A 10,487-nucleotide genomic window follows, 5' to 3' on the forward strand; every position below is an offset into this window, starting at 1 on the left:
AGGGAGATAGATGTGTATTATGTACTCTTTTAAACAGAAACAATATTTCTTCCAACTGGAAAAGCTGACTAAACTGTAAGTCTCCAAATTCCTTAGCAAAGTTTTGCAGCAGAAGCTGGATTCTATAGCAACCAAATGGCCACCAAAAAGTCACGGCTCTTTCTTTCGCTTATGGACATGTTTCTGCTCTCTGAGAATAAATATTGCTCTATCGTGTGGCAGTCTGTTAGCGGAGAGGCTGGCACTAATGCAAATGCACTGTGAAGCTATATACTTCCTGCTCACTGTGAGCATCAAATGACTCCCACCTTGGAAAAGCTGGTTTAGTTTTTATTTACAGAGCTAGTCTTATCAGCAGTAAACTTTAATGGAAACAGAGTTTCTTCCAAGAGTTAAAAATATGCATAACTACATAAAGGGTTTAAAATATATCTTAGTACCAGTCAGTGAAAGCTGCTTAATTGGAACTCCCACACAGAGCTTTGCAATTAACGGTGATGCTGCCTTTTAGAAAAAACAGGGGGAGAGAGACTCAGAGTCGGACTATGAAGTAAAATAATGCCCTACCTGAAAATGTTTTGCACAGCTACAGACACTATTAATGATGTTTTGTCTTGGTGCCTCCTGATCATGAATGAGTCTTTCTCTTCTCCCAGCCTTTTTCTGCGTGAGGGCTTCCTGGGCTGTAGCTGGAGCCTGGGGACTGTAAGACTGAACCTCAGCGTGTTCTTCTTCCCTGACCTGAATGTAAGGTGTGAGATACTGCATGCCTCCTAGGTATCTCTTAGGACTACCTTTCCAGATCATTTCAATTCTGGATTCATTGGGCAACTGCTCTCAAAGGCTCCTGAAATGAAGATGCTGCTCTGGGCAGAAGAGGTAGGAGCGGACAGACTGATGCAAAATCCCTGAGTCGTGTCCTGGATTCCCCTCTGCAGTAAGGCTGCAGGGTAACCTTGAGGTGTGCTCTCCTCAGTGCAGACGGTAGACCAGGATGCAGCCCTTAATCTCTGCACAGAAACATCTGCATGGAGACACCTAGCAATCCCCAGGTCAGGCCTAGTTAAAAGCCAACTTCACAGTGTGGTGAGAACCAGCATCTTTTATTAAATCCCATGGGAGCACAGGTGTAGGTAAAGACTTGTCCTGAAGCAACTTAGGTTTTTCTCCCTTGCCTTAACCCTCTAGTTCTCTGTCATGTTCAGGCCTGCATTTCCTCACAGACCTTCACTGGGTCTGCTTGGAATAAAGATGTTCGAGGTCAATGCAAGTGGACTGGAACCACACCTTCAGTTTAGCAAAGCCTTTATTTAATTTGTTCACATGTAACTGGCTGATGAATGACATGAAAAACAAATACCCCCAACACGTGGAGTTGTTAAACATGATGAAGAAAGGTGTGTGGGCGTTAGACACTGCTTATTCTACCCAAATCTCAGCAATGTGTTCCTAAGTGACAGTGCTTCCTTTTTGCAAGGCATAGTGGCTTATGGGAGGAGAAGGCCTGGGGGCACCAGTATTACCTTTGCTTTGTTTGTTTGCTTTGTTGTTCATGCACCTCCGCGCACTAAGGTGCACGCGGCAAAAGCCCCTTCGACAATGGGAAGGTGTGTTTAGCTTACAGCAAAACAACCAGGCCACATGCAACCGGGAGGAAGGTGCATCCACCGGCGCGTGCTGGGAACCGGGCTCCCCCGACCCTGGGCCTGTCTCCCTAGCAACAGCTGCTGGCATCACTGCAGCTGCATGAGTAAGTCTCACAAGCGAGCCGAGTCCTTTTCGTAGACCTTGCAGAGCTCATCCTACCAGGAAGGGACCATGCACAAGGCTGGATGTGATCAAAGGCCAGTCATGAGTCATCTCAAATCCACTGAGTGATTGTTAGTTGGAAGAAGAGATAATTAGACTGGCTTCACTATCTCGTTGTTATCCTGGGAGGAGTAATGGGGTGGTATCGTTGACATTGAAGACTTCATTTGTTAGGAGTGACTCATTGGGTATGCATCACAAGTTATACATGGGAAAAGCCTGTGTTCCTTGCTGATAGTTCAAAGTCCAGTGCAATGTGTCCACAAACTGCTGGCAGCCACTTGATATTGATAGGATCACCTGGGTGAGTATTCTGTTTCTTTTCATCTCACCTAGAGGAAAACTATCATAGTCAAGTCTGCTCTTGCCACCAGTAATGTCATAGGCTACATATCTGCCTCATCTCAGAAGCTGAAGGGGAAATGGCTTTCAACAAACTAGCAGAGAATCAGAAGAACCAAATGCAGGGCCCTGCTATCCTGGGCTGCAAAGATCCCACAAGGACTTTGTAGCCCTTGAGAGGGATTTTAACCTGCTGTTCTGTGTCCGAGCTTCATGACCACTCTGTTTTGGTAATAAGCCACAGTGAAGTTTGATCCGAGCAGCCATGTCATTTGGAGTACCCAAAATCTATCCTTAGATCTGAGTTTCACAGATGAGTTGGCCCATCTTTTGTTTAAAAAGAGTTGAGTGAACTTTTATTCTTCTTTGACTCATTTTTATCCCATGTATCTACAAATTTCAGTTGATCAGGTCTTCTTAGTAAACTGAAAAGATCAATTTTTTTTACTATAGTTCCTAATGTTTCTGCTTCCAGAGCAGCCTGAGGTTTGGAAAGACAGAGGCAATCACCAATAGATAGAAAGAAAATAATTGCTTGCATCTTTACATTCTTTTTGCAGTTTGGAAGCTTATTTTTAGATTGCTTAAGTTTTGTTCTTAATTTACCCACACTATTTTTCTTTCTTCCAATAAAGCAGACTTGGTCAAGTTGTGCTTACCCTTTAAAACTTCGTTTTGAGAAGGGCCCACTGTGGAGTTACTCAGTATAACGAATGTAAACAATGTGAAAGTTACTTATTTCCTTTGTGTGTGTTCTTTTAAGTTGGAATTTGATTACAGCACTAGAAGAATATCCTCTTACTATATGAAAACACAATTATGGAGACCAGATCCTCACCCTCACTTCAGTGGAGGAGTGCTGCTATGGTGTATAGCTATAAAGCAAGTATGCCACGTCTGCTAAGGGTAGTGTGCTCTGAGTCTGCTGTGATCGTTTTGTGGTGTTTACTTTGAGATGGTGCATCCTCAGCCAGGTGATTTCTGCTCTTTCATGCAAACAGCCTTTGCACAAAGGCTGATTTGAGGCTTTGAGGGCACGCTCGTGTGAGCTAGAGAAGAGCAGGGATAATTTCTGCATTCCTCCTTAAGAGTAAGTAGTTTTAGCCCAGTGCGCAATCCCTGTCCCTTTCCAGCAGGGCCTCAGACACCATTAAAAGGTAATGGAGGGCTTGATCCTCCAAAGATGCTGAGACCTGCACCATGGCTAGAAGCTGAAGGGAGCTGTAAGCATGTGATACTCCTCCGATTCCCACCCAATTGCCCCAAAGTAGAATCAGCGAAGGCGCTCCTTGACTCCGGCTCAGCCTGTGCCCTCTGGCTATCCATGCAGCCACTGCTTTCCTGCGCTCAGGCACACAAAAGCAACTTGTAGGCATCTCTACACTGAAGCTGAGGCAGCATCCAGCTTAGCAGTATCCAGCTGGCACTGAAGGTGAGCACTGCAAGCTGTCCATGTTCACCACAACCATCAGGTGTGCCTGGCAAGTGAAGCCTATGCTGTGACTGGTGCCAGAGACAGGTGAATTAAAGCTGTATGTTCTCTGACTATATGTGATATGATAACTCCCACCTCCTCACTTTGGCTAGAAATCCTGTATGCACTGCAAATATTTAACTGATGTTTAGCTTTCTCCATCCTCCCTCCCTTTTCTACCATCCTCAATATGAGCAGTTTCTCTCTCTCACACACATGCATACAAAGCCAGAAAAAAGGCCAGAACTGCAGAATATAGTGTCATGACAATGCACTCTAAAATGCTGTTCTAAGGACAGATGATCGAGGTGGGAGAACATAGAAGCCCATATCCACACAGCAAAACCCCCTGCCTGGCAGCTCAATACCTCACCTACCAATATCCTTGCATTCTGGACTCAGTGGCTAAGAAAGGGACTGGTGAGACAAGATTGGCTTGTTTTCAGAAGGCTTTGGGAGGAATAAAGGCGCTCACTTGGTTGTAGGACAGTCTGCCTGATAATTTAGGGCACTTCAGAATGGGAAAAGCTTGACATTTCTTGTAGGGCCCACATTGTTTTCAATAAATCCTGTCTTACGTTCCTTTTCCTTTTTTGGCTTTTATAAATACCGTTTGCTGAAATCAAATAAACCTGCATCTGGGTGTGTGTGCGTGAGTGTATGTTTTGTGCAGGGGGAAGATGTAACCATTTAGGCAAAATGGAGCTTTTCCAGCTTAGAAAAGTCCCTTGAGGTCACTGAGTTTTAGCTTCCACTTCCCGAAATGCATACCCCATTTCCAATTACTGGGGAAGCCAGAAGAACACACAGTTTGGCTGCAAGACGATTACCTTCTGTAAGCTGTGCCTAATACAGGTTAGCATTTTGAAAGCTCTCTTGGGAACTGACTGTCTTCTACCATGGTCTGGGTGCTATGCAAACACAACAGGACTGTGATGTTTTTTGGTTAGAGCCTCTAGGCATTTCTGTGACTTGATGAAGAATCCTGTCCTGTTTTCTGTCTACAGAATAAAAACTCATTTTCCTTCATCCTCCCCCAGCAGCCTGGGTGGCTTTATTTAGATGAAATTATTCAACTAAATAAGAGCCAGTGTGAAAGACCAAATCTTTAACTGATCTATGGGTATGACCGCACTGAGGGTGAAGTGCGGACAGGCATATCTCTGGGAGTTTAATCTCCCTAGCAGATGTGGCAATAGAGGTCTCAGACTGAACTCTAGAAGGGACACGCAGAACCAGGGACACATGCTGAATTTTCCAGCCTATGGGAAGCCCATGCCATGCTGTTGGTATCTCTGCTAATCACACCACAGCTAGGCCAGATGTGCTCCCTCATTTTGCTGTGCAGCTATGTCTCTTACTGAAGGAACTCAATGCAGATAGACAGATTCCTGTCATGTGCCATATGCCAAGTTTTCTGTATTTTATACTGCCAGTCTGTCAGCTTACCTGGACTACCCTGTTGTTTCCCAGCTCTTGGGCAGCTTCAGACCACCAGGGCTGCTGGTGAAAGAGTGCCCACCTGTGGGCCTTGATGGCTCCTCTCTGCTTTCGGCCTGGGTTTGATAAGTGGAGATTCCTTCTTGTTGGGTGATATTTCCATGAGTTCAGTTCTTATGGGGAAATAATACTTTTGATGGGGTAATCTCTCTGTGTCACAGATAGAACACACCTCTCTTCTTTATACCCTCTCTTCTCCTTTCCTTCTTCTTTTGATATATTCAAGCATAGTTCATAAAACTGCCCCCATATTGTCAGCTCGTCACGTGCCTCCTTTCTAGCAAATCATCATCAATAGTAGCTAATTCTGAGCAAGCATAAATCAAGGGATTCACATTCATAGTGTCAATGTGGAGGCATGCGGGTGCGCACTGGACACCCGCAAGGACAGTTGCTCCTGTTGGGTTGCTGCTCTGCGGACAGCAGCATTAGCTGACCCAGTTATTGTCTGAACTGAGGCAACACAGGGTGCAAAGGAAAGGAGGCCTTCCAGGCGGGAGGGGGAAGCAGAGATCAGATGCTGTGACTGCTGGATGTTTTACACTAACATCTTGCTGAAAGCTGCATCAGCTGTTGCACTTCAAATTGCTTCTTCACACCCTTTAATTTTTTCTGTCACTTTTGTCAGGACAACAGGGGTGACTTTGTAAAGCAACAAAAGGCAATTAGCAAAGGCAGGGCCAGACCCTGAGCTGGGTATATAAGACTGCAAAAGATTATGCCAGCTGAATTTCTGGCCTAGATTTCTCAGTCATGCAGGCTACAAACAGAGCAGATATTAAGTCTGAGTATGCAGAGGGTGACACTTCAGATCCCCGCTAAAGTCAGTGGAAATCTTGCTATCAATCAGAACCCGGGACAGGATTTCACTGGGAGAACTTATTTGAGAGTCAAAGATGGTAGTGACAAGTGAAATGGTATAAAGCTAAACCTTTTTGCATTTTTAAGATTGTAAATTTAGTCTTTCTTTAATCCTTTCCAAAGATTTCTTATCAACCGATTTTTTCCCTGCCACTAAATTGCTGCCACAGCGACTGTCAGTCTGTCCAACACATTTGCCAGGCCTCACATAGTTTCTCTGTAACAGAGTAGGGAAAGGTGATTGAGAGCAGCCTGATAAATATGTCAACCAGAACTCCTTCTTATAGCAGGATCACTGCTGTGCAATGAATGCAAACCCCAGTGACTGACAGACACTTGGTCTTTGGGCGTCTCCTGCAGCCTCAGTCAGCCATGGTCAAACATATCCTCCACCTCCTTTTTTGTTATTGTTGATTTTGGCCCATAAGACCAGAATGGAGAAGCAAGTGGGGCCCAGTCTGCCTTGAAGACTTAAAAAATTTCAGATGGGCTGTGGGAAGAGAGGAGGTCCATGGCAGAGCTGAAGCTAAAAGTGATACAGGAGGATCATGTTTATTATGGCCAAATTTTCTTTGCTCTCTAACTTGTAGTCTTTTGCATCAGTACAAAAGGAACATAAAAAAAAATAGCAAGTCAGAGTTTTACACTATTTATTATACCATTACCATTACCATAAGTGACTATAAAGTGCAAAAAGGATCTAGAGAATCACTTCCTCAAGTCACTTTTTTAGGTAGTTAGTTTTATGTTAGCTTGGCACTGCCTGACAGACTGTATTATTTTTAATAAGCCAGAAATCTGCTCCAGGATTTTTGTGGCTGAAGAATTAATAAAATAATGTTTCCATTTTAGGAAGTCCCCTGAAAACAAGATGAAAAAGAGCCTAAAGCCTACTAGTCTGATTTTCAGGGATCCTTACTGCCCAGGGCCCCTATCAGTTGGCGAGACTGGAGGCAGCTCAACAGCTCCCAAATGTCATCTCAACAGTGCTGAGGTGTCTAACCAGTGCAGATGGGAAGAGAATGTGACTTACAAAATGAGGCAGAATTTGCCCCAGAATTTCCCATTTCTTAATTACTCAGATCTGTCACAGTTGGACCTCTCTCTGGTTGCCTCCCTGCTAATGGAGTTCCCATGTTGCACATAAAGAAACCCCTCCATTTTTTTTGCCTAGCCCTGATACCAGAAAAGGCATTTATTTGTTTCTGTGATGAGGCAGCCATAGAGACTTGAACCTCCGATGAATGGGAGGGGAATTTATTAAGAACAAAGGAAGAGTGCAGGTGTAAAATGTTTGTCATGCTAACACCTGAACAAACATGTCACTGTGTCCTTGTTATCTCCTTACTGCTCACTGCCTTTATCGAGTTCAGTGTCTTGCTAACAGAAGATATATTAATCAGGCAGTTAGATTAGGACAAGTCACCACCTCTGTACTGTCTTATCCAGACCATATAAATGTATCATTATATAGATCTGGGACAGGCTAGAGGGTTTTTTTTTAATACCTTTTTGATGACGAAGCCTCTCACTGCTTCTTGTTTACATGACTGCCATGTGGTTTAGCAGGAAATGCAGCCACCTGGATGACTGTAAGCGAAGTCCGTTGCTACAGATTCTTTGTTGACCCACACATTTATACACATGTATAGCCTTCCATGAGTATTTTAATCCTATTCCACTTTCATTTTGTCATTTTTGGCCTTTTCCCCACAAACGTCCATTTTCTCCTTCGTAGTGTCTCTTTTCAACCCCACACCTTTTGCAGCCCACAGTTGCATTGGTGGTAGGCTTTTGCCTGGTATAAATATTCATCTGTGATTTCTGCTGCTATGCATTTGTTAGTACTTGGTTTGTGACTAGGTTTCGCTAGGTCCCTTTCTTTTGCCTCCTTCCTAGCGTTCAGGTAGGAAGAGGCGGACGCACTGAGGTGAAGCTGCCCCAGCTACGCTGCTCTGAGGGAGGCAGGAGCAAGCCTGGGGAAGAAGAAGGCTTGGCACAGGCTGACAGAGGACCCAGCTCTGTAGCCTTGGCGGGTGCTGCCACCCTGATGGCCTTTCACAGTTTGAACGAGCAAGCCAGAAAAACAAACGGAGAGGGAGCAGGAGGGTGGCACCGGGGCCAGACAGTGGGTGAGGATGGATGCGAAACCACCCAGCGCAGGCACCACCGCATTGCCTTCCCCTACAGGACTGCGTTTTGTTGATGCCTCCTTTCTGTCTCTCTTTTCTTTCCCATGCCACTGCAGGTGGACGTAGGGTGGCTGTGACACAGGTTTTTCTTTTTCTCTCAGGGCCTGGAGTTGCCCTCTGTTCATAGGGTTTTGTCTACCCTGCTCATTGCCTGGGACTCTGGAAGCTGTGGCAGATAGATAGTTTCTTCCTACATGAATAGAACAAAAACCTGTTTTCAAACATACTTGAAAAATTGAGTCTCTCCCTTTCCACTGTTTTCATTTCTGATGACAGTAGATAAAGCTCTATGCAGACAAGAGCTTGGAGAGTGTTACTCTCCGCTTGGTGTGCTAAAAGCATATCTTTTCCTTAGTGGGCATTCAAAATACCAGATGCCTCTGTGATAAAAAGAGTTAATGGGCATCTTGGCAGTAGCATATTGCTATGCTCTAGCTGGGTCTCCTATGCCCTGGCTGTCTGAGCACCTTCGTAGAAGCTGCCTTGGTTTTCAACCACCTCCTTTTTCTGTTCCAAGTTCTATTTCTGGTTCATTAAAGTTAGAGGTAGATTGAAGCTATGTCCTGGGACCTGAACACCCTTGTGCTTTGGAGATGTCTGAGTCACAGCTAAATGCAGGGGCAAATGTCATGACTAAGTAAAGGGGATGGGGTCACAAATCAGTGCAGCAAGTGTCTAACTTTTTATAAACAGCCAAGAAGAACATAGCAAAATCCTCACAGCTTAATGCATGGATTAGTACTTATGTACTACATACATGGTTATGATAGTCAAAACCAAAATAAATATATTTACCAGTTCTGTAAATACAGAGCAAATCTCTATAAAGCCTTCCTTCTCTTTTGCACGTAATATAATTCTCCAAAGGCTTAAAAATGTGCATGGCGAGCCTCTAATGCTCATTTTACTTCCTGATTTCCAGTGTCTAAGTATAGACATTTTAGCTTCGACAGAACATCTCAGCAGGAACTTTCTTATCAGGATTTCTGTGACTTGCAACCATAGTCAGAACATCCAGTAGAAAGACTCCTAAGTCTCTGGAGACATCCCTGCTTAAAATCATGTTTGCTTTCCTGGCAGTTTCCTCTGAGAGCCTTTGAGTGTGGGGAACAGTGCCATGAGTGTGAAGCTTTTCCCTCCCCATTCCTACAATGCCAGCAGACATCAAGTCTCATGTGCTTTTACTCACCATCCTGCCAGGGAATCTGGTTTGCTGTGAAAATGATTGAGATTATTATGACAAAAGGTTCCCTCCACCTTTTGTATCAGAAACCTCTTTTGCCCTAGGAAATGTCTGTGTTGCTGAAAATGGTTTAGCACTAACGTAGCTGCAAACCGTTATCTTAAAGGAAACTCTCCTGTTTTCGGCACTGTGTGCTGTTAGCGGGAGAATACTGAAACAGATGCATCGTGTCTGGCAAATTTTGTAGTGCGAATTTTTACCATCACAGTGATTTTCTTTATGTGGCTCACTGGCATAAAAAAGGATGGGAATATAGCACCTAAGTTGTTAAAGGAAAAATAAATATCTGTCCTTTCTACAGATATGGTGCAGGCTCTTTGCCCCTTGGTGTCGCTTTCTCCTCTGTACATGCACGCCTGATCACCCCTCACTGTTACGAGCATTATTACAGGCAAGGTTAGAGGTATACACCGTATGCCATATCGTATGTACAGTAGATGGCCCCCAAATGAGCAGAGAGCCAGAATGCACTAGGGAGCTGCTAATGGTGCCATAAACTTTGAGAACATTACTTTGAGTGGCTTGTAAGTGACAAGCAGGTCCCCAGAGCGATTTCGGTCCTGGTATTCGCTCCAGTGCAATGTGTTCAGTAGCTATTTTTGCTTGTTTGCGTAATAAACCTCTCACTGGTTTTTACCTTTTAAGTTCCCCCTTGAGTGACATTTATGAAGGGTAAGATTGTCACTGTTCCTATGAAGCTGGAGAGAGGGTGATACTGTCACTATTTCTCTAATGGCTGTGCTCTGAGAGCGGGTTTTAATGCCGTCAGTGCAAAGATCGCAGAGCTCTCGGTAAACGGGACACCATTTAGCCTCCGCATCTCTGAGGCAGGCAAATCTCAGCTTTATTTGCAACTGAGACAGAGCACTAAGGGAAAACCCTACCTCAATTTAGAGAGAGAGTCAAGCACTAACCAGCCCTCACTGGCATCTGTGGAACACAATTTGGGTTGCCTAGCTCAAAAGCCTGCATCACTTGACAAGAAAATCCTCCCTTTCAGGTGGATGATACCTTGCCGTTTCAAGTGCACGACTTAAACGAAAAGCTCGTATGCTGCTGTCCAAAC

This window comes from Struthio camelus, chromosome 2 (assembly GCF_040807025.1).
Source record: "Struthio camelus isolate bStrCam1 chromosome 2, bStrCam1.hap1, whole genome shotgun sequence".
Taxonomy (NCBI): domain Eukaryota; kingdom Metazoa; phylum Chordata; class Aves; order Struthioniformes; family Struthionidae; genus Struthio; species Struthio camelus.